The sequence below is a fragment of the Nipponia nippon genome, unplaced genomic scaffold, assembly GCF_047370975.1.
Source record: "Nipponia nippon isolate SJK-2023a ecotype South Korea unplaced genomic scaffold, ASM4737097v1 scaffold_4, whole genome shotgun sequence".
NCBI lineage: Eukaryota > Metazoa > Chordata > Aves > Pelecaniformes > Threskiornithidae > Nipponia > Nipponia nippon.
Window position 1 is genome coordinate 52,489,905 of NW_028262358.1, and position 23,403 is coordinate 52,513,307.

The following is a 23,403-nucleotide window of genomic DNA, read 5'->3' on the forward strand; positions in this document are numbered from 1 at the left end:
ACGGACGCCGGCCCTCCGCCCCCCGCGGCGCCCCGCCGCCCCGGCCCCGGCCCCGGCCCCGGCCCGCCCGGCACCCGCTGCCCGCCCCGGCCCTGCCCGCCCCGCCCCGCCCCGCCCCGGCTGGGGGTCCCGGCAGCATCCCCTGCCCTCGCCTGCGCTCGCCTGGCGCCTTCGGAAAAGTTCTGCCCGGGCAGCTCGGAGCCTGTCCCCCGGCACCCAGGGGAGGCTCAGCTGGCCCACGCCTGCTACACACGCACCGTGCTCCCTTCTGTCTCGTCCCCCGCGGCCCTGCGCCCTCCCGGCCGGGGTGGGTGCTCAGCCCCGCCGGGCACAGGCAGGCACCGCCTGCCCGCAACCTTTCTCCTGTGCGGGGCTGGGTGCCCGTGCCTCCCACCCGCGCCTGAGCTCCTGCCCGAGCAGTCGGGAGCACACGAGGCTGGGCTCAGGCCCGGCTGCGGGGGACAGCGTGGGCACCGCGTCCTGCCCGCGCCTCTCCCCGGGGCGCAGAGCGGCACGGTGGTCCTGCCCGCGCAGCCCGGCCTTCGCTGGGTTTGCTCTCCGTTCCCCGGGCCCGCGGGTGCTGCACCCTCAGCAGCTGCCCGGCAGCCGCGCAGCACTCACGGAGCTGTACGTGTCGGTTCTCCTGCTGTGGGCCCCCCCCCCGCACCTTGCAGCCGGAATATGAACGACTGTACAGGGCTTCTACACAGGGTTGTCCTGTCTTCTTCATACCATCTTTTGCTCTTTCTGAACTTCCACCCCACATCTGGCTGGGGTTTTTGCTTCAGTCCAGTCTTGCACTTCTCAGTCAGACTTCTCTGGTTCCCCCCCACCCCGCCTCCATCTGCGCTTTGCTGCACTGCTGAATGAGACCCGTATTTTCACAACAGTCAATAATGGGTCCTCTGCTGTGGAAACCAAGCAAAAAAAAAAAAAGAAAGAAAAGGGGGGGGGTGTCATTACAATCATCGCCTGCTACGGAGGGAAAGGTAAGATACAAGAGTTTCTGCAGGCACTGGGAAAAATAAACACCACATTTCCTGGCAAAAAAAAACCTCAAACAGACCAAACAAGCAGAAGCAGAATTCAAAGAAAGGCAAATAACACGGGCCGGCTTTGCACAGGAATCTGCCAGGTGCCAGCTCCGCACCTCCTTCTGGCCAGACACCCATCCTGGCACGCTGCTGCACAGCCCCGTGGCTGAGGGCGTGGGGGACCGGCACAGAGCCGGCTCCGAAATCTCAGGCTACACCTCTGCTGCTGGACATTCCTGCTCCAGGGACTCCCGCCCCGCTCGCTGCTCCGGCCCTCGCGCCCTCGCTGCTCAGGCCCCCTGCCCACAGAGCACACGGCCGCTGTCTCCGCTGCTAACAGCGGGCACACGGTCTCCGTTGGGCCCCGCGTGTTACATGTGTGCACCTTCCTCAGCTTGTGGTGTCCGAAATGAGGAGCTAACAGTGTTAACTGATGAGCTGAATGGTGCTTTCAGAGCAAAACGCTGTGGGCTGCATACCCTGGTGATGTTACTGTGGGGGTGGTGTTGGAGGGCTCTGCGGGGCACAGGGAGCCAAACCTGGTGCCCACTCACCCATACTGGGTATGGGGCAGCCCCCTGCAGAACTGCACCTGGGTTTGTTTCGGAGCAAGGTGATCACTGCATCCCCGTCGGTAGCCTGGGAGCGAGCTGAGATTTAAGCAGCCATGTGCAAGGTGGGGACTGTAGCCCAGAAATGAAGCAGGGAGCCAAATAATGTGACAGCATAGGCACACCGTGACAAGCAAAGGGAGCCGGTCCCAGCCCAGAGCTGTGGGGGTCTCCAGAAGACTGTCTTTCACCACTCCTGGAATATTTCCTCCCAGAACCTGACTGCTACAGCCTGGGAGAGGCTTTTAGAAACAAAGCAGTGTATTAAAAAGAGGGAGTCTCTAGATGACAGGGTTTCAGACAGCTCAAGCTAAGGCAAATCTGTAACGCGACAGATTCAATACATCGCTGCCTGTTGCAGCCTGTTGGCTCCGCATTGAAACGAGCAACATTGGTAACTTTCTTCTCACTTTTCACTGTTACCCTCATTGCTCTGAATGCTGCCCTTGTTGCCTGAGCATCGCTGCTTCGTTATCCCCCTTCGGCTTCAGTTCTCCCCTTCCTGAGGGCCTCCTCAAGGACGGGGCCTGTAGTGCAACAGCAGCAGTCGTGCAGCGGGCTGCTGAGCTTAGCTAACCTTGTATGTTAAATGCCATCTGCACCCCGAGTGCAGCTTTTAAAGGCTTTTTCTGGATTATGAATCAAGGACTGACTTGAGCACTGACTAGTTAACTACATGTGCAATTCTCACCTGGGGAAGCAGCTATTCCCAAGAGAAGGTAAACTCTGCTAGCAAGGCGTGACAGCTGGGGGAAAAAAACTCCATCCAAACCGAGACATCTGAATATTTGGGTCAGAAGTTTTAGCAAATAGAACTGGGTGAAGATCTGTTAGAGTCTGAGACCTCAGCGTCACAGACATCCAAATCCTGCCCAAAATCTGTAGCAAGAGCATTTCTGTGTGAGGAAGATATTGTTGAACATGGTGGCCATTTGGGAATTGCAGTGGATATAGATACTGGACAACGTAGCTGTGCCAGCACTCCTTGACAGGGACATCTGAGCTTGCTGTCAGGAGCAAGTGGTCCCTGGCAAGGCAGAAGGCACAGCCTCAGCATGCCCCTCCAGCACCCACATGCCCCCCATCTCCCCCAGGCTGGTCATGGGTGGCGGCGGCAACGCAGGGGACCCTCCATGGGAGCTGACATCGCTCAGCAGGCTCAAGCCCACTCGCTGCTTTTTAAATAATAGGTTTGAAAAGAGCAAAACACTGTGATTTCCAGCTGGAGGGAAAACGGTATATAGATGTATCGGAAAGGGTGAATCTTTGCAGAGTTCACAAATCTGAAAGGTTTTATGTTTCCCTCAGGTGTTTCTTCACAGCTCACCCGGTGCAAGTGCATCCAGGGGAGACAGAGGATTGAATACGCAGGCGTGCAGCCATCCGCCTGGATGAAACTACCCACCCTGCTCACCTGCACGTGCTGTGCAGCCTTGGAGGTTTTTCATTTAAAAGGCAGAATTCCATCGAGAATGTGAACAACTCAGGAATCAACCAAGATGCCGTGCTTCAGTGAGTATGGACTTGTTCCTATGGTAATGTGGAATTTGTTTTTTTGAAGGAAAGGCATTTTCTGTAATTAGCCCAGCTGACATTAGTGTAACATTTTCTGTAATTAGCCCAGCTGACATTAGTGTAACATCTGAGATTAAATTATAGCCCAAACCAAGACAAGGGACATTTGGGATTGCTGATACTTTCTCTCTTGTTTATGCAAATGCTTCTCTTTCAAGCCACATGAGGCCAGACAAATAATCACTGTACGCTGGAGAATCCCCGAGCAGAGAAGGTGCAGCACACCAGCAACTTGCTTTCTGGATTTCTAAAAAACTCATTGGAGCAGGTCCTCACCCGGCACAATCTAGCAGAGCTCCTTGCCTCATTTTCTGTCATCCTCTTTTGAGCTCTGCTAATTATACCAGCTAACAAAACAGCTTTTTGCATTTGGCAAAAAACTTCTTCGCTCTTGACTTCGAGAATGTATGTCATTAATGCAAAGGAAAGATAGCTGCAGCCTCTGGGGTAAAAGTGGTAATCCCACCAGTTTGTAGAGGCAGATTTATAAATAGAAGAGACAGACAGGCATGTAAAAGAAGAATTTTAGTAAGCCAAATTGCCCACATATTTATAGGCAACCCCAAGGGTTCTGTACAGAGAGTTTCTCTCTTCTGCACTCCGGAGCACTGGCTGCAGCTCACTTGGACATAAGCAAGCAGGATTCGGCCCCAGCATCAGTGCAGGTATGGATGTGGCAGCATGGGCTGTGATACAGGCATGCTTCAGCACCCAGCAGCTAAAGCCACATCTGCTGTTGATGAGTGTCTAAGAGAGCTAGTTGCCACACAAGCCACAATCACAGCTTTGGATCCAAGTGAAAAGATAGCAGCCTTTTACTGGATTCCAGTAACATTTGCTTTATTTATGCACAAGAAAGTAGGAATGCTGCATTAAACACTGCTAAGGGAGTTTCTGACCACTTATTCTAATGATGATCATTGCTCAGCACAACTTTGTTTAAATGATTTGAGACCCTTGTCCTGTAAACATTTTGCATCTGTTTAACATTAAACCTGCACAAGGTGCAAGGATTATTTATATGCATAAGCCTAAGCATCTATTTTCCTTCAAGATGAACAGAAACAGTTTTAAGCGTATTAATCATGTAATGCTTTTGAGTTGAAGTGTACAATTCTGTTGAAGGCCACTAACAGAGAGAAAAGGGGCTGAAAGAGAGCCAGGAGATGCCTTCCAGCCATGCAAAACTCCTGTGAGCACCTGGTAACCACCCCTCTTCCTTGCAGGTTGTCCCGTTTCAGCGTGAGCATATGCACAGGTTGGCAGAAGCACAGACAGCTGCATCACATAAATGCTCATTTTTTAAAAAGAAGACAAGGCAGAATATATCCTCGTTATGGGCAAATCACTAGTAGTCAATAATTTATTTGCTGCATTTTGCCTCTTCTTCTGGTTATCACTTGCCTGCAAACAGTTTCTTTACTGTATTTGTTAATTACTTCTGTTTATATGCTTTAATAACTCCCCAGTGAAACCAAAAGAAAGATTTTGTGGTTCTATGTTTCTATGATTTCCATTGTTTTAATAATAAAATGATTCAGGCTCATGTTCATGAAGCTATTTGGGGTATTTACCCAATTCAGCTTCTAGGTACAGGTTCAAAAAAAACTGTCAGAAGAAATTGAAAAGTTGTTTAAGTTAGAGTTAAATGAAATTACCAGATGAATGTTGATGCAGTGTGAATTCTTGTGTGCCCATCTGGTAGACTCATTTAAACAAAAATGAAAGAAGAGGAGATTATGTCATTAACGAATGCCTGCACACAAACAAGGAGCAACTCAGGTTTTTCAGGCAGCTGTGGAGCTGGCACTCCATTTTTCTTGAGTCGCTTATGTCTGAAACCGTATCTTTTCCATGCCATCCTCCTCACAGAAATGCCGATGTTTTGACTTTTAGGGGCAAAATGCCCGGCACTACTTCTGTCGTGCTCCATTTTAGCAGCTCCGCCTTCCCACAAAGCCAAGGCAAGGCAGTTTGGTTTCCAGCCCTGTGGCACCAAGTGCCACGACATGAGCTGTCACCTCCTCCCCTGAGCAGACACTGTTATGCCTGCACGTGCCGTGCAAGCACGCCTTCCTCCAGACAGCAACCCCGTGAAAATGGCTGTTGAGCCAGCTGGTCAGGCCGCCCAGCCAGGAGGGCTTTGGTGAAGGCTGAGCCGACCACACGAAGCCGAGCAGCATGAGCAGAGCAGTTGCAAAGCACCGTGGCTCGATTCAGGCCAATGGTTTTACAGCGAGAGCACGCTGGGAGTTGGGGGTTTGTGGGGTTGCAGCCTTGGGAAGGAACAGCACCCCAGCCTGCCGCCTCCAGGAGTTAGTTATATTAGTCTATTTATTCTAAGATTCTTTCATTTGGTCATTTTTCTCACTTTTTTATCAGTCTGCCTCAGGAGGAGTGTCTCAGTTACTGCTACAATGGTAGCATCCACCTCCAAATCCTGATTCTCCATCTTCTCTTTCCAGTACTCTGCCTATATAGAGACTAATTATCTGACATGATGAGAGTGGGTGGCGGTAAGAGATCACTGCTCCTCTCCATTAAACAGCTTCAGCTTCTAGAGCAAATGCATGATTTCCTTTGAGTGTTGATGGCCATGGAGATAGCACTGTGTTACTCTACAATGTGATTTTGTCAGAACAGTGAGTGCAAGAATACGACAGCATGATTCCCCATTCCTCATCTCTTGGCGAGACTGAGTTGATGTAATTTAGCCATGTAGAGCTGTAGCCTTTGCTGCTTCACCAGACTCTTTTCAGCACTGCAACTAGTCAGCAATAAAATAGCAGAATACAAGTTCTGCTTATGAAAGTCTTTTCAAAATTTACATATAAAGCCACAAGAACAAGTTCCCTGTGCTCTGGTGTGGTGCCACAAAACCTGAGCCCAGTTCTGGGACTGGCAACTCAATGAAAAGCAAGTGGGTAAATGAAGCAAGCCCTGAAGCTTGTCAAACCCGGGTGCTGTTGACTGCCTGACGCTCACAGTCCCCAGAGGTATGGGACTTCTGCCAGTGTGATGCCTGGACATCAATGTTCACACCCTGGGGACTACCAGGAGACTAACTGAGGTGAACTTCACTGATGGGCACCATGAGAGAAGCAACCTTGGCTGACCAGGTTCAAGATTATTTCAACTGCTAAAGCTCACGGTCAGTACAAAGAAGTATTGAGTCCTGAAAGCTTCATCTTGGCAAGCAGCAGTCTCACAAAAGGTGTGTCAGCTTGGCCACTCTTACCATGGGTTCTTCCAAATTAAACACGATCATGGCTGCTGCTAGAAAAGGAAAAAATACCTCATTCCTCTGCACTGAGCCCCCCACAACAGACGATCACTGAACTGGAAAGGCATGGGGAGTTTCAAAGCTGCAGTTCCTGCAAGGCTCTTGTTTCTCCACGTTGCAGCTGGTGGTAATGTTGAGACACTGCACCAGGAAAAAAAAAGCCTCAAGCAGAGATAGAGGTTGGGGATCTGAATGAACCTCTGACTTATGCCACTTTGCCAAAATAAGCTGATTTCCATCATAGCTCCAAGGGGTAGAGAGTATCATCTGAGCCGCATGGATGCGCCCTGCAGCACACCCTGGCTATGTGATGGAGAGTTTAGGACTTCTAGACCCCCATTTTCACCCTCCTCCCCTTAACTCTTAGAGCAGGCGCTACAGCACTCTGCCATAAATCAGGAACGTTGAGGACACAGGAGGGGCTGCCCTTACTGCTCCTCTTTGCCTGGTGACACCACGGCCAGCAGCTCAGAGGGATGATTGCAGGAAAGCTCCTGCTCTGCCAGCTGGGGGACAGGGATGGGAACAGGGCTGGGGGCAGGGACCTCTGATCCTGGAAGGAAGGGCTCTCGCCAGGCTCAGCATTTCCAGAGATTGCGAGAGGATCAGGCATGCTTCGTGAAGATGAGAGCCTCCAAGGATTCAACTCCCAACTCTAATAAGTCTGCTGGACCCATATAAACTCCGCTGATTTAGAGATTTGTCCATGCTCGTTTTCCCTCATGCTCCCCCTCTCCCCCACCAGGGAGCAAGCGACAGCCCAATCCCGGTAGGCACCTCCAAGAAACTCACATTCCTGGAAACTTGGGAGTGAGAAGGCAACTGTATTTTTTACAGCAGTAGAGCATATTCCTTCTCTGAGGTCCTTCTGCTCAAAGAGCAGGCTATTGTTATGTCTCTATTTGGCAAGAAAAAAACTAAGATTGATCAATGGCTTGGGGTTACTTTTTCCTTAATGACTGCAACTGCTTTGCTCTCACAGTGTTTTTTTAGGGATATTGTTTACTCCAGCTTCAGCCCCACTCAGAACACTTGGAATTCAAATAAACTGCATTGCATTGCATTTTCTGGCAGGCACCCAGTGCAATGAATTTCAAACTAGTGTTTGACTTTGTCAGCTACAAGGCAGAGAGGCATCTCACTAGTTAAGACTAATTCTCCCAGTTGCTATACGGCATGACCCCATGAATTTGCTGCCAGTCACATCGCTGAGGTCACATTATCCCTCAGAAACAGTACCCCAAAAACATGGTAAAGTGCAGATGGTGACCTGCAGAGTTAGGAGACTTTGAACCTGTGGTATTTAATACCTGGAATTAACTGTGGGTGTATCTACTGACATTTGGAAGAAAGAAAAAAGATTTTCAACCTTTAGGGTGATTCACAAAAATTTAAAATATTTGGAGTTATTTATGGTTGCAGATCTTAAACAGATAATTCAAAAAGTGTTGACCAGACATGACTTTTCATTAATTAGACAGACCAGAAGAACAAATGAACTTTTTTGAGGTCAAGATATCTTCCCAAAAATATGATTCCCCCTCCCCCTCGAAAAATTGATGTTATATGTATTTTCAAGTCAAGGTTTCCCAAAGAGCTTTACAAAATGCTACACCATGAGCACAACACAAAGTATCACTCAGACCTATTAAACGTTCTGACCCATGCACAGTGCAGGCTATTTAACGCTAGCTTTAAAGCGGGATCCTGGCCAAGGCCTCCTCCCTCCCACTCATTTTGCATACGGGATTTAGCCAGAGCCCTCCTGGTTCCTCACACGCTCCAGGCAAGGCTCCTGCAGCACTGAGGTGTTTGCGCTTCCCCTTCCTCTTCAGAAAGAGCCCTCCCACCAAGCAGCCCGATTGCCTAAATCTTCCTGTCAGCCTGGTGACTGGAAACAATACTGCTGTTGCACAAGCCGACCCCCAAAACATCGAAGGGTTGTGCCTGATTTCTTCATGAATGGTCTTCCTGTCACCAGGGCCATGAGGAAGGCCAGATCCCTGCCCCAAGCCCTGGCTGCCACCCTACAAGAGCCGGGTATTTCTGCTACAGTGCTCGGCAGCAGGCGCTTAGGGCTCATCACCCGAAGAAGGTTTCCCTGAACGTGCAGTTACCATCTCCGTTGCACCTGTGGGCTCAGACAGATAGCCCCAAAGTGGCACAGCATTGCCTGGCTGAGGGGGGCAGCTCGGAGTGCAGCGTGTCCCCCAGGCACAGCTGGGGCTGCCGGATGGGGCTGGAAGATGCTACCGACATGCTGGAGCTCTGCCTGCACCCTGGGAACAAGGAGGATGCTTTGCTGAACATAAGACCACGCGCTGTGAGGGGCACAGCTCTGCTGCTGCTGCCTCAGGAGAAAGATTCTTCCAATGCATCATGGCTCTGCATACTTGAAGCACCAGTTTGGAAACACAGCATAGGGCCACCCTGGCAAAGCTCTTCTGTGGTATTTGTGTTATTCACGGTGCTTTATCCTTCAGCTTTGCACTGATGATGAAGTTCTTTCTCTGCTCCAGGGACAAGGTGCTTTTATTTGAGACACCTGGCCTGGGACTGTGGATTATGGACTGTTGGGATGCCACAAAGGGTGATGGAGCTCAGCCTGGCAGAGGAAGAGCTGGTGATGATTTGAGCACGCTGCGGCTGCAGGAGGCGCCTCTGAGTCTCAGGGACTTGCATTTCCCTCCCTTTCTGTTAGGAATTGCAAGCAGCCTGGAGTCCAAGTAGCATTTTCAAAAGGTCTTCTCCAACTGCACCCACCTCCCTGTCCTCTCCAGCACTGTTGCTTTGTCCTCCCTCAGTTTTCCTTTGCCTAGTCATATTTCCTCCCTTTTTACCTTTCATCCTTCATCCTCAGATAGCATCTCACCATTTCTTCATCCTTATGGTCCTCTTACTCCTTCCTTTTCCCTCCCACACTTTTCTTAGCAACTAGGTCCAGTCCTCTGGTCCAGGCAGAGGAAGTGGAGGGAAGCTGCTGGGCTTTTCTTATTATTATTACTAATTCCAGCACATCCCTGCTCTTACCCTCTTCCCATCATCATCACTTCACCCAACTCTTCTTCCTGCCCCATCCTGACATTGCTGTCCCATGATAACTCTTGGATGACCTTCCTTGGACTTCAACTTTCCCTTACATCACTACCTCCCAACCACATCCTTGCCAACTCTCACCTCCACACTGGCGCCCATGTGATTACCTGCCATCTTTCCTCTTTTCCCTTGATTTGCCCTGCAACTGTGGTCTATGTTTCATACTTGCTGAAATGGATCTCACCTTTGCCATGAACTGCTCCCTCATTGCTTGACTGCGATGTTGATACCTGCTTTAGCACTGCTCTCTGTGTCTGACAGGTCAATACCAGCTTCCTCTAAGTCCCCTCAGTCCTTTTCCTGGATATCATCTTTCATTTGCTCCCTCCTCTGGATATGACTGTTTCTATGTCTCAGTTTTCTTCATCTTCTGCAGCCTCTCTAAAATCTGTCATTTCTTCTCACATCATTTCACAGCCCTCCTCCTTTCCAGTTTTGTTTGCTCTTGCACCCACTCCCTTCAGAGCATTACTCTCAATCATTTTCTTAACTCTCTATTTTTGCCCTCTTGCTTCCTAGCACTCACTGGCTCCACCTCATCAGAGACTTCTCTTTTCACCTTTCAGACCTTCCCTAGATGACCATTCTCAGCCTCTATCATCCTTCAGCCTTTGACATTGCCTTGCTTTCTCCCATGTAGACTTTCTGCATGTGACAAATTGCTGTGAAGGGCTGGTCTCTGCTCAAGCCTCATCTCTTTAACAAAGCATTCAGCGCTCTCATTTCTGACATACTGTCTAAGCAGAATGACTCCTCTTCCTTCCGTCCTTCCTTCCTCTAGCCCCAGCCTGGAAAAGGGAGTTGTACCATGGCCTGTCCACATTGGGACACTCAGAAAAATTTACTGGAATTCATGAAAATTGTGAACAGAAACTGGCTTAATAACATCAACCAAGTCATCTTCACTTTGAATGAGAGCACCCATGCAGATAGTTTTAACTTTAACTATTTAACTATTTAACTTTAACTCTTTAACTATTTAACCATGGAGATGAGTTTTAACTAATTCCCTTCACATTTATACTTCCAGGTAATCTAGATTACCTCCGCAGGCACCCACCTTTGAAAAACCCTCACCACATCGTGGTCATTTCTCAGTGGTCTCTGGTGTCTGGCTGTTGTATGTGTTTCCTTTTTCTGCCTGTAGGCACTTCTTGGCAGGGTTCATCTCTTTTCTCAAGACCTCAACCTCCATTGGGCTCTGGCAGCACCAGAATTAAAAAGATCTATAGCTGCTGAGCCTCAGAGTCAGGGCTGTGCTGGGTGGCAGTGCCCCATCCAAACCATACTGCAAGGGGAACAGGCATCAATCTTCTGGAAGGAGAAGAGGCTGCCTGAAGGGAAACCACTGCTGCAAGTTGGATGCAGAACTCAATATTTCCTCATACTTGGGATACTTGGCACAGAGGTTATGAAAATAAAGGACAATCAACTCTTTTCTAGGGAAGTGGGTACAAAGATAATTTTGATGCAAATTCTTTTCAGAAACCAATTTTCCCCTAGAGAATGCTGGCATTTAAATGCATTTTAAGAGCTAAGAAAAAGGCTTAATTTGTTCTTTGCTGCCAGACAGGAACACTGTGTTTCAGATTTGTCTCAAGAACTTCCTGAGCAAGTGGGTTTGCCGTGTTAACCTCACCCTTAGTTGTGGTTAACTTCTGCTAAGTGCCAATATTGCTATGAGTCTATTGATTGCTTTTCAGGATGCAAAAGAGAGGAACGTTTTGAATACGCAGTGGGACTTATCTTCACTGTTAATAAACCACGCACTAATTGATATAGAGATAAGACTATTGTTTTGAAATAAAATATGCAGAAAATTATTTCTCATTTCTTTTTCATGAGAGGATGCTGAAACACTCATTCTGATTCAATAGGTCAAATTTCTGACCACCCCTCTTGGGTTTTGCTATCTTGAACAAATGGTTTTGTACCATTCATCAGAATGGTGTAAAACTGAAAGAACTGGATCTTTGCTAATCAATGTTGCCAGCACCTAGATGGGTAACCAAAGGAATTGTTGCATTCAACACTGAAGTTATTTCCAATGGGTCCATTACAGCTAAACATTTTTCAAAGTGTCTCTAAATTGAGGTGGTGGAAATTTAGCCTTAGGACAAACAGGGGCTAGGAAAACTGCCCACTAGAACTGATCGAAGTCTCTAAAAGGGCAATCAAACATAAAGGCATCATCTCTTATTCAATGAATCCCTTAGCTGGAAATCACTGCTGGTCAGAGGAGTACCGTAGGGAACAATCACTATACATTTGCCCTATTCTTATGCTCTTCCCTAGGCATCAGCCTTCGGCTATTGCCAAAGACAGGACACTGATCTAGGTGAAACTTTAGTGTGACCCAACAAAGACATTTCTGTGGCTGTGATGTGAGTTGCCACTACAGAGAGCAGCTGCTCTGGTCACCCAGTTTCAGTAGAAAGTTCACACGTGGGGAAGGTGTCAACACCTCATTCCACCCACCTCCTCCAGAAAAAGGATCTAAATGAACTTGCACCAAAGATATCTGAACCCAAGCTGCATCTTTCCGGCCCGTAAAAGAGGACCATGAACAGGGGCTTTTCTGAGTCAAACACTCCCTGCATCATGCAGAGAAGGCAGCTATCCTTCCCGCCAAATACAGCTGAGGAAAGCCAAGGGAGATGCTATGTTTTTAGTACTCTTCAGCATGACGTCTTAGTCCTGAGCACATCCCTAAAGCAGGTAGCCAAAGCTAGCCAGCTTCTAGTTATCTACCTAAAGATGACCTAGCATGACCCAGAGTGGACTTAAGCAACATTGTGTATCTAAGCAGAAAGCCATGAGAACGCTCCTGTTCGTGCAGCCCACTGTTGTGCAGCATCCTAGTAACGCGGGTCACTGCAGACACCCTCATCCACCCCCGTTGCTCTGTCACGGCCTCACAGAGAATTGATTCAGGTTCAATACCCGAGACACTTGTCCCTGAGGCACTGTGGGGTTTGGGTCTGTGCTATCCAAAAGGCTTCCTGCTACTGCAGCGTAACGATTGCCATTGACGAGTTAACACCTCAGTACAGGAGCGCTCTCCACTGCAAGGCAGCAGTGGTTTGGGTGCCAGAGAGAGCCTTCTTGAGAGCTGGCGTGAGCCCAAGATTGCCGAGAGGCGCATGGAGTACAGCACTGCGACCCACCACGCAGGAATCAAGCTGACCAGCTTCTGGCCCGCCGGTAGGCAGGGACTGCGCTCGGGCCTGCTGGGACTGGGGCAGAAACACCAGGCGAACGCTCCTCTCTTTCCCATTCATTAGTTTCCCAGTAATCCTGAAGAAAGTCAGTAGCATCTCCAGGGACACAATGATTCTTGCTCTTGGGACAAGGATTCTGGACTTTGATGTGTCTTAGGTGATGATATTTTGGCTTAATTAGGTTGTGCTGGGACGAGAGAGGCTGGGACCATTAAGACTCCCGATTTTGACGTTTTATGGCCTGGGGAGCTGTCATGCTGATCCAGAAGAATTTCCTGCGCGAAACAGGGAGGAGAGAAAACAAGCCCTCGAATCCAAAGGACACTGTAAAAATGCTTTCAATTCTAGTTCACTTATAATACATTAAGCTCCACCTTCTGGTGAATGGCTAAATTGCAGGAAGAGACAACGCTCTAGGTCAAGTAAAACGGTGAAAAGTTTTCAAGGCAATAGTATTCAAGTAGAAAAATGCCTTAACTACACTTGAAATATTTCAGGAGAATGCACTGATCTTCAACAAAGTGTAAAAAAAATAGTTTTAAAAGGCATCGTAGTGGTTTATTTCAAGTGGTTTTATTATGTTGGATTCCATTTTCTTCACTTGGTGTAAACTGTCATACTATAAAATAAACTTTATGTTTCAACTATCCCTAACCAAAACAGTTTGGAATACCTTGTTGCACAAAGCCTTTCAGCATTTTGTTTTTTCATTTCGTTGAAGTGAACAAAAATACACGTTGAAATGTTAAAGTTTCTCTGAGGACAGGGGATGCTCCCCAGGCAACACCCCAGAGCCTTGAAGTTTTGTGTTGCTCATGGCCAACCACTTCTTCTCTTTTCTGCACACTGCAGCAGGTGCAGAGACCAGCAGATATTGCCAACGTGGGGGTCCCCGGCTTGTCGGCAAAGTCTTTTGCATTATCGATTTCCTCCCTTAGCTGCTGTTCAGCAAAGACGTAGATAATGGACGCGTGGAGGTCAAACCAGATCGCCAGGTATGGATGGCATGGAGATATGGGCAGCAGGATGAAGTGCTCAAACAGGCAGCTGAACACCGCAACCTTGACCATCAGCCTGGGCCTCTCCCCTCTTGCGCTTCTCCCCACACCTCCTCCTGCCACCTGGCCCAGCCCAGGCTGCTGTGAGCACCGGGACCAGTCTACACCCGTCCTGCAGCCTGGGGTCCCTGGCTGCCTCCTCCTCCAGCCACAGCTTCCCCTTCCCAGCGTGTGCCAGCAGCCAGGAGGTGCCAGGAGAAGGTCGACGGTCGCCGGGGTGAACCCTCCTGCACCCTGCTCAGGTAAGAAGGTAAGGGCACGCGGCAGAGGACGGGCTGCTGCTCAGCACAGCCTCCCCTTGCCGCCTCACTCGCCCAAAACTGTACTGCTGGCTTGGAGGCCTGTACGGGGCTGCTTCCAGGGCAGGGAGCTGGAAACACCAGTGAGCTAACTACTCTGCAGGTCTCGGAAAGGGGTTGCGTACATGTATGGGGCAGAAAGGTGGGAATGGAGGGAAAGACTGGGAATCGTGAGGGGGCAGGCCTCTTTTCAGGCAGCTGCTGGTGCAGGTCCTGGTGCAGAGGAGAGATGACTGGAAACAGGCCTGCCGGCTGTCTGAGGGGATGCGTCAGCTCCCTGCAGCAGGGACGTGGTGGCAGTGGTGGCAAGTGGCCAGGTATGGAGGGGGAAAAAGGAGGCTTCCTTCACATGAAGATCACAGAGATTGCTTTGACATTTGCCAGGGTCAATAAGATTAAAAAAGGAGGATGAAGAGCAGAAAAAGGAGGAGGAGGAGGAGAAGAAGGAGCAGAAGAAAGAAGAAGAAGAGGGAGGAGAAGGACAAGAAAAGAAGGAAGAGGATGAGGATGAGGAAGAGGATGAGGATGAGGATGAGGATGAGGATGAGGATGAGGATGAGGATGAGGAGAAAAAAGGGGAAGGAGAGGAGAAGGAGGGAGGATGAAGAGGAAGGGAAAGAGAAGGAGGAGAGAGAAGAACGAAGAAAAGCAGGAGAAACCTCTTTTATTGCTGTCCTTGAGCGGAACACATTAAGTAACAACAAACTGGTTTCCACAAGAGAAGGGTATCCTAATGCACTCGGGTATTACCTTGGCAAGGCGCACAAAAGACTCGTTACAACACGTTACATTTTGCCAGGGCCATAGCACTGACACCTTCTATGCTGAGCCACGTTGTCAGCTTTCCATTAATAGCGCAGTGCCTGAATTGAGCCACAGTATGTGCATGGGCAGCTTGGCAGTGGGTGGCCGGAGGGGAGGACTCCTGGCTGCCTGTTAGCCCCTGGAGAGGCCAAAAATGGGAGCAGGGTGGGAGCAGGGTAGCGGTTTTGTGCCGTCCATCCAGGGCACAGCAGAAGCCAGCAGATGCACAAGGATGAGCAGCTCAGGAGATGCCTGAGGTCTGGCTGGGACCCCGCTGCTGGCAGGGTGGGCGCTGGCAAGCCAGAAGCTGTGGGAGCCCCCTCCATGTGTGTGTCCAGCCCCACCATGTGAGGGCTGTCACCCTGCCTGCAGTGGGGACCAGGGCTTCCAGCTACCAAGGGTTTGCAAGTCATTTGGCAACGTCATTGCAAATGGTGGCAGCCCAGCTCTGTGCATTAAAACCTGCCCCTATGGTAAAAGAGTTCCTAAGCAACTGAGTGGTACAAAGCAACTAGGTGGTATGTTTGAATGAGGAAAGACGCACATGAAACACTGTTGAACCAATAGCTCAAATCCCATCTAACCAACTACCCAAATAACGCAAATCAGACCCATAGCCATCAACGTGGGATGGGCAGGGAATAACTCTAGAGAAATGCGAAGAGCATGAAGAAACAGGGAGACAGCCCAAGAGGTGGCCATCTCACTCAGGGTCTAACCACTGTCAAGTCTCTCGGAATTACTATAAAAGAGAAAATTTTTGAGGGGTTTGAAGCTGAAGATAAGCAGATGTGAGTGTTACAGCGTCCTCCTCCAGGTACATGTCAACAAAGGAGAAATCACAATGGTGAGTAGCCTTCCCAGTAGGTACAACAATCTTGTTATGTTAAATCAACTAGTTTGAAAAGCAGGATAAAAACAGAAGGACAAGATTTGCTGTTGCTTCAGAGTGCTCGAGCTCTTGCATTGTCCATGGTGCCGACTCCTGCCCTTTTCAAGTTATTTTCTGGCACATACTTGTTTCTGGCACATCTGACAAGCGGTTGCAGTGTTCTTACAAGAAGGAGAGGGGGTTGTTTGTAGGCTCTGCACATCCACAACACATCTACGCAATGTGAAATGATAAACAAAGCAGCATCCTTGGGAAGAGTGTGTTTTCATAAGCTGCAATTTTAAAGTGTCTAGAAAACAGATTTTCAAGATGAATCAGTCTTCCTTTGGTTTGCAAGTGAAGATAGATATCTGGAGTGTGCCAAAATGATACTTGGAAGGAGTAGCACTTAAAAATACATTATCCAACTGCTGGCCCAGTCTGTGTATAATACACGCGCACATACACACATGGAGTGTCAGCTCATCATCAGATTTTTTTACTGCTGCTGCTCCTAAAAGCCCCGAGGCTCTCTGTTCCTATGCCATGAGAGAGAAAAGAATAAAACCTAGACAGCTTTCAGGAGCAATTTGGATGTGTTTTTTGGAAGATAGGAGAAGGTCTGGATTGAGCCACCCCATGGGACATTGGGGCTGGACCATGCAGCCTGTCCTCTGTTACACTGTACGGACTGCCGTTTGCACTGCCTGGTGCCCAGGGCTAAAAAGGGCTTTGTCCTCACCACTCCTCTCCTTCTTTAGTGCTCCCTCTCCCTGCCCCAGGAAATCCATGCTGAGGTAAAAAATTTCCTTCCAGCTAATCAGCTTCAGTGATGTCCACATTGATACCTTCTGATTGTTTGATTCCCAGAAACAGGCCATCTTTCCCATGCTGTACCCCACCTACCAGCAGTGCATGGGGAAGGAGCTGACTCTCTGTAAAACCACACTTCCCTTGTTGCAGAAGCTGGAAGGTGCAGGGAAACCAGTCAGGGCACTGCGGGGAGCTGAAAGATGCTCCTGTGGTCCAGGAAAGGACACTTAGCCCTGTGGGACTGGCCTACATGCAAGCAGATGCTGCATGATGCTATAGATTCCGAGCCTGGTATGGAGTACAAACTGCGCTCCCAAGGGCCTGACTGCAGGATTTGGGATGATTTCCAGGGGTACCACAAGCAGAAAAAGCAATTAGAGCTGTACACCATTCATTCAGCTAAGTCCCCCAAAAGAATCCAGCCCTTTGCATCCCGGTGTGGGCACCCGCAGCTGGCAAAGCGCCTGGCCTTCCTCCCCTTGCAGCCGCACTCCCTGCCAGTCAGGCAGCTGCCAGCTGCCCGGTGCGGCGAGAGATGCAGGTCCCGGTGGGATGCGGTGCATCAGCAGGTGACTACAGGCTCCAGTGCATCATGCCAGCACCCAGCCTTGCAATGAGGGCATGTGGGTTTAACACCGCCTGGAACGGGACAGACCCTGGCACCACAGAAAAGCTGCTCGGAGTTACTGCTCCCACTCTAGGCTGCTTTTATAAACTCCATGGATGGCATTTTGCTGTTTACTCTAGCCACAGCGACTGTGGGGGAGAGTTCAGTTCTGGAAGGTCTCCAGTCTGGATTTGTATCTCAAAATGTGTATACATAGAATTAATTTGGAGCTGCAGTCTTCCCCAAATTATTCCTCTGGGCAGTTGACACAAGCCAGTTGCTCACTTAGAGCCCAAAGTAGAGCAATTATTCATAGGCTAACGGGCTTTGCCAAAGTAAGATTGTTTTTTCTCCTCAAACATCATTAAGAGAAGGAAACTGAGGTATCAGCACCAGGAAGAAATGTTGCATGGCTGGGATGTCAAGCAGTAGCAAAATAGTACTATTGCTGTGGGTGCTGTGACACAGCATAACTGGCTGCTTACAGGGGAAAAATGGGATGGAAAGGACAGACAGAAGACTGAGTAAGGAGGGGGTGTGGTGGTCTGCACTGAGGCTACACCAAGGACAACAGTCAAGCTCGGCGTTGACCGCTTGCTCTGAGACCCGTTGACATCAGGGATACAGTGATTAAAAGTGATACATGAAGGAGGTCACAGAGAGGCCTGGAATCCATTAGTTCCCCCGTTTGGGGGAAAAGAGTGGCACTTTTGCTCTGCTCCCTGGGAATTCAGCTGCAACGCTGTCTCCTTTACTGCAGCAGCAACAGTCCCTTTTCTTTAATCCCCCTGTGCACTAACACGGACGGGACACAACTATCTCTCATTAAACCCTGGCAGGTAACAGAAGAAAACCTACAAGCAGAGCTGCAGGATTACATGAGGATAGTCTCCAAACCAAGCAGCAAACTGGAGAAAACCCAGTTACTCCTTTGATTCACCCTACGCACCCCATGGTAGCTCAGTGGGAGGCAAGTCAGAGTGCTCAACCAGCAGGGAAAGGGAACAAGCCACCAAAGGCTGTAGCTGCCCTCTGAGGTGTGAATCCCTTCCCAACAATATAAAATATTTACTGGGTCAACTGCTGGCTTTCAGGTGCCTCAGGTGGGTGCCTGCGGCTTGGTGGGGTAAGCTGAGTGCTGGTGGGGCGTGCGGGAGCAGCAGGGGTGCAGTGTGCCCTCGGAAACGCCCCACGGCGCCCCTGCCCCATCCTGCAGAGGCGAAGGAAGCCCACAGATCCACCTCACTTGGCAAACAACAAAACCAGCACATTCTGGTTGTGACCAGCAGCTACTGGTTTCCTAAGAAAAACTCTTTATATGACCCACCAAACATCCCCAAAACCAAACAGATGAAGCTGTGACATACATGAAGGGAAGTATTCTTTCATGGGTATGTAACGCTGGGTCCCTTGAGCCATCTGCTCACCCGCCCACCAGGGAGAAATGGGAGATGACTGCAAGGAAGGACTGCCCTGCTGTCTTAGCTGCCATGCCCTACATCTTCGGGACCCAGTCACAGGGCCCTTGTAAATGCTCTGCAACCCTTTGCTCATGGGTCTGCTGAGGCACTCTTACCCATCATCAGGAGAGACTTATCCTGAATTACCGCAGTTGGTTTCCTAAATGGCTCACACCAAAGACACACGAGTTACTGCAAGGGAAATCAGGGTCTGAACTTGCAGCATGCTGTAGTTAACTAATTTGTGGCAGCTGCCTGAGGGGTTTTTCTCCCCTATTTTTTTTTTCCTGCAGTGCCCCAGCGATACAAGGAAAGTGCCTCCAAGGAAAGAGGCAGAAGACATTTTATTCAACACTGAAGTAAGGATATGCATTGGACACTAGCTAAAGAGCAGCTGATGTGTCCTCACAGTTACTTTACTGCAAGTAACTTCTTCCTGAGTCCTTATCTTCAGTTTAAGATAAGTTTATTGCAGGAAAAGAGCATCCCCACAGAGTGACAGCCAGGAAAAGGCATTTTACTTTCCATTCACATCCTCCCTTATTTTCTTTGTGTAGACAAGTCCTGAAGTTCTCCGCTCAGCTTTGCCAAGAAAAATGCTCTGTTCCTGGTTCATGATGTTAGCTTTTCTGGTAGCATCCTTGGAGAAGTGGAGGAGGGGGAGATAAGCTTTCAGCAAAAGGCTTATAGCTAATTGCCATATGGGCAGCATGAGAGACGAAATATCTTCCTCTAAGAATTATTAAGCGCTGTAATCCCTTAACCCTACTGCCCATCACCTCCTCATTTCCTGGTAAACATATATCATGCTCAAAAGATAGTGCTTTAACACAGTCCTCATACATCGCTGCCTCCAGCCCACTTTCTCCCTGCTGGTGCTGGCAGTCTCACTGGTGAGGTGCATGTGTTGGGGAGTGATGCTTCAATCCATTTTCAGAGTTTTAAGTTTGGCTTTTCATTGCCTCATCTGCACCATGCCCCATATCTGAGAAGGAAACAGCAGCTCAGAGTGGTACTCTTGGCAGGACGAGGCCCATGTTCTGGAGCCCTCAGCCCCAAGATTTTGGTACAAAGTCCATTCAGCTGGAAAGAGATGTCCCTGGCCCTTATTCCATCAGCTTTCCTAGGGGACCCTCTTTTCCACTGGGTTTCACATATACGTTTCTTCTGAATAGATTGCAAGCCCTCTGGGGGCTTCTCCCTTGCTTGCAAAGCACCTAGGCAAGGATGGTGCACAGATGGCAGACTGTAAGAGTGAAAACAGAGAAGGGATTGACGCTAATCTGGAGTAGTTTCACAGGGAGGGGAACATTTTCTCTTCAGCATGAGTTCTTCAGTGTGCCAAACTGCCAAATCTTGGAGTGCTTCATCTCTGCTTACTGACCAAAACAATCCCTGTGGTCCATAAGGCACCTTGATGAGATGACCAGTTAGTTAACACCGAGCTACTGTGACGCTGGAAATCTGAATTCACTATGTTTAGGCTGTGGTAAAGGCAGCGACAATAGGATCTGCTTTTTCCAAAATGAAGATACATATTCTTGTTCTTTCACCTGATTCAAGAGCAGGTTACAAGACTTCAGCAGCAGAGATGAGATGTCAACTAAAGGCCTGGTCCAGAGAGATGCTGAGTAATTGAAGCTCTCTCTGTGACTCAATGGGAAGCTCCAGTTAAAATGGCAAAAGCTGGATAAGATCCAGGTCTGGATGACTAATAGACCGACTACCCAAGTGCCCTGCTCAGGTCGGTAAGTCCTAGCCTGCAAGTGAGCAAAGCCTCACAGGGCCAGCCTGTGGCCCCGCACTGCCCCAAGTCTTAACTTTCCACCAAGATAGCTATCCCATGCTCTGCTGAGATCCCACAGGCCTAGATGCTTTCTCGGACTGGCTTGATGAGCATATGGATCATCTCTTTCCCTTAAAGCCTCATCGTAAACAAGCAGTCAAAATACTGGGAATAAAATCACAAAGCAGAGTGCTGGGGGAGCTGTCTGCCAAGGCGCGCGCTTGCTGCAGCTTCCCAGGGTCATCCCAGGACAGCAGCAGTTAGCTCTGCGGCGCAACAAGTTAAATTGCTCACAGATTTGCCTGCAAATAGCTGCTCCAGAACCGATGTCTTAGAAGGAAAACATTTTAACAAGCAATGAAAAGCAGCGTATAGCTCTTTAAACAACACTTGTACAAAGGCCTGTTGCAGCTCCTTAGCAAAGTCCCAAAGCCCTGGCGTGGGCGCAAGCCACTTTCCCAGTCTGTGGATGGGTCTGTCACACTCTCAGGCCAGCCCATGGAGGACCTGCTCAACCAAGTTTGACCCAGTGATACCTTGCAGAGTCCAGCCCCACGCTTTGAAAGGTGCCCCAAAGGCACTGTCAAGCAGTTGTAGGTGAAGCAGTGAGCTTAGCCGTTCTCATTATGGTCATCTCTTAAACCAACACCAACAGTGGTCTAATAATGCCAAAGGCACCCTCAGCCTTTTTAATATATGAAGTACTGAATCTGCATGCATGTCACTCAGATGTCCGAGTGGGAAGTGATTTACACTGGTAGCACCCTGTCAGAAGTAAACAGAAAACACAAGCATTTACTATGCATTCATCAGCATCATACATTTGTTTTTTCATATTTATACCAAATAGGGCACAAAATACGAATGCTGCAAAGTTCAGGAAATCCTGCACTAGCCCCAGCTCAGCCCAGGGCTAGCCATCAGCCCTACCTGCAATCACAGGAGTGTGCCAGGAGATCAGGCTATCACGCTAAGATAGCAGAAAAGAGCTTAGTCTGGTTTTCACCAGACTGTTGCTTTACAGACATACCAGAAAGAGGAAAGGAATACTAAATAAATATGTTTGCCTCTAGTTCTCGGGGGGTTTGCTACTCCACAGATTGAATACAAGCCTTGCTTTCAGACACTAACGTGAAGACTTTTTTGCAAAAGTAAGAGGCCAGGAGGACCAGGTGCTACGTATGCTTGCATCCTAGATTTTTTTTCATTGTTTGATGAGTTCCATGCTACGGTTGTTCTTCAAAATTGAGTTCAGAGAAATAACAGCTAAAGGCCTGAATGTTTTACATGCAATGTTGCCTCGGCAGTGATACAGCTGAGGGACAGCTGAAGGACAGCTATGTCCTTCAACACAATCCACGAAACCCTGCTTTTCCACAGCTAAAAAGAAATGCTGTCACATGCCCTGCGCTAGAAAGACATGAGAGAGACATCGAGAGCATCCCCATAACCTTAGCAACTGCTTTGATCCTTTTCAGATCAAAACAAAGTACTCTTTGTTTTGCTCAGCTTGAAAGGTACCGACTATGGCACTTTGATAGATCAGATTTTTCCCCCTCCACATTAGCAAACATGGACTGGCATAGGGTAGAAGAGTCACTTCATTTTCTTCCATGACTTTTCGTTCTAGTTAGTAAGACGGTAACTGTTAAAGTCACCATTTTCCTAATGTTTCTTGTTCCTCCAGGAAATCTTGTCAGAATAATAACATTAAGATGAATATTTAAACACTGGGTCCATGCTATCACTGGAAAAGGTGGTGTGTGAAGAAATGTGCTTCAAATTTAACTAATTGTAACTAGGTCCTGAACACGACATTGGAAGTTTACTGCTTGTTCTTGAAAAACTACATTTAACAAAAACATTCTACCTCCTCTAAATATCCTTTGGCTTCTCCATTAGTTCTGTAGCTCAGATAGTAAGCAAAATACTAATTTTTTAGTATGTGATGCATACTAAAAATTTGAGGATCGAGCTGATACATGATGGGAAAATTGCTAGGCTGGTAAATATTAGGATTAATTTCCCTTTTAAAAAACTAGAAAGCAGATTTTTTTTTTTTTTAATGTTCTGTTAAAAGAACAATACATTCTACTTAAACATGAGGAAATGCAAGACTTGGTTGCTTATGCCATCTGACATCTGCCCTGTTCTGCATTGCGATCAAAGTTTAATGGCAGCGGTCTGATTCTTTGGGCTTTACGCGTGCGTGCTTAGCTCTGCGTGTATCCAATTACATAGCAGCCTGCAGGTCATTACCCCATAGTTTCTGTACCGATTGTAATAACGTCTGGCTCAGAATATACGGCGTTAAGTTTTCTTCCTTCGCAAAAGCAACTTGAAGCCGTTTTTGCATCCAGCTGGTTATTCTCAGTCTGTCCACAGCAGTTCACTATTCAGTTACGCCAGTGCCACGTGTGGTCAAGCTGCAAACCTCACGAGAGAAGTGAGACATTAAACGTAACCTCATGACTTCCTAGGATGTTTACAAACTTGGTAAGTTTAACCTTAACACCATTTCAGCAGTGGGATTTACATTGCAGCCCCACAAGCACTGATATCGGCATTACCCGAGAGGCATCAGACTGCGAAGAGCTTCTAAGCCAGCTGTGCCGCAGAAGAAAACATGGGGCAACTATGCCTCGCCTGAACCCGAGTAAATGCTCTTGTGATTTACCTGTTCAAAAATTCTAATTTCACATGCATCACCTCCAAATGGATTTTTTTTTTTTTTTTTGCAACTTACATAAAGCTTGAACTGTCATTCATCCATGATCAGAGTACCAATTCTTTGGACTAAATTTCTTTTTCACAAAAACCAGGGAGTCTGAGTAGACGTATCCGAGGTGGACTATTGCAGCTGTTTGAGGTGGGTTTCAAAACAA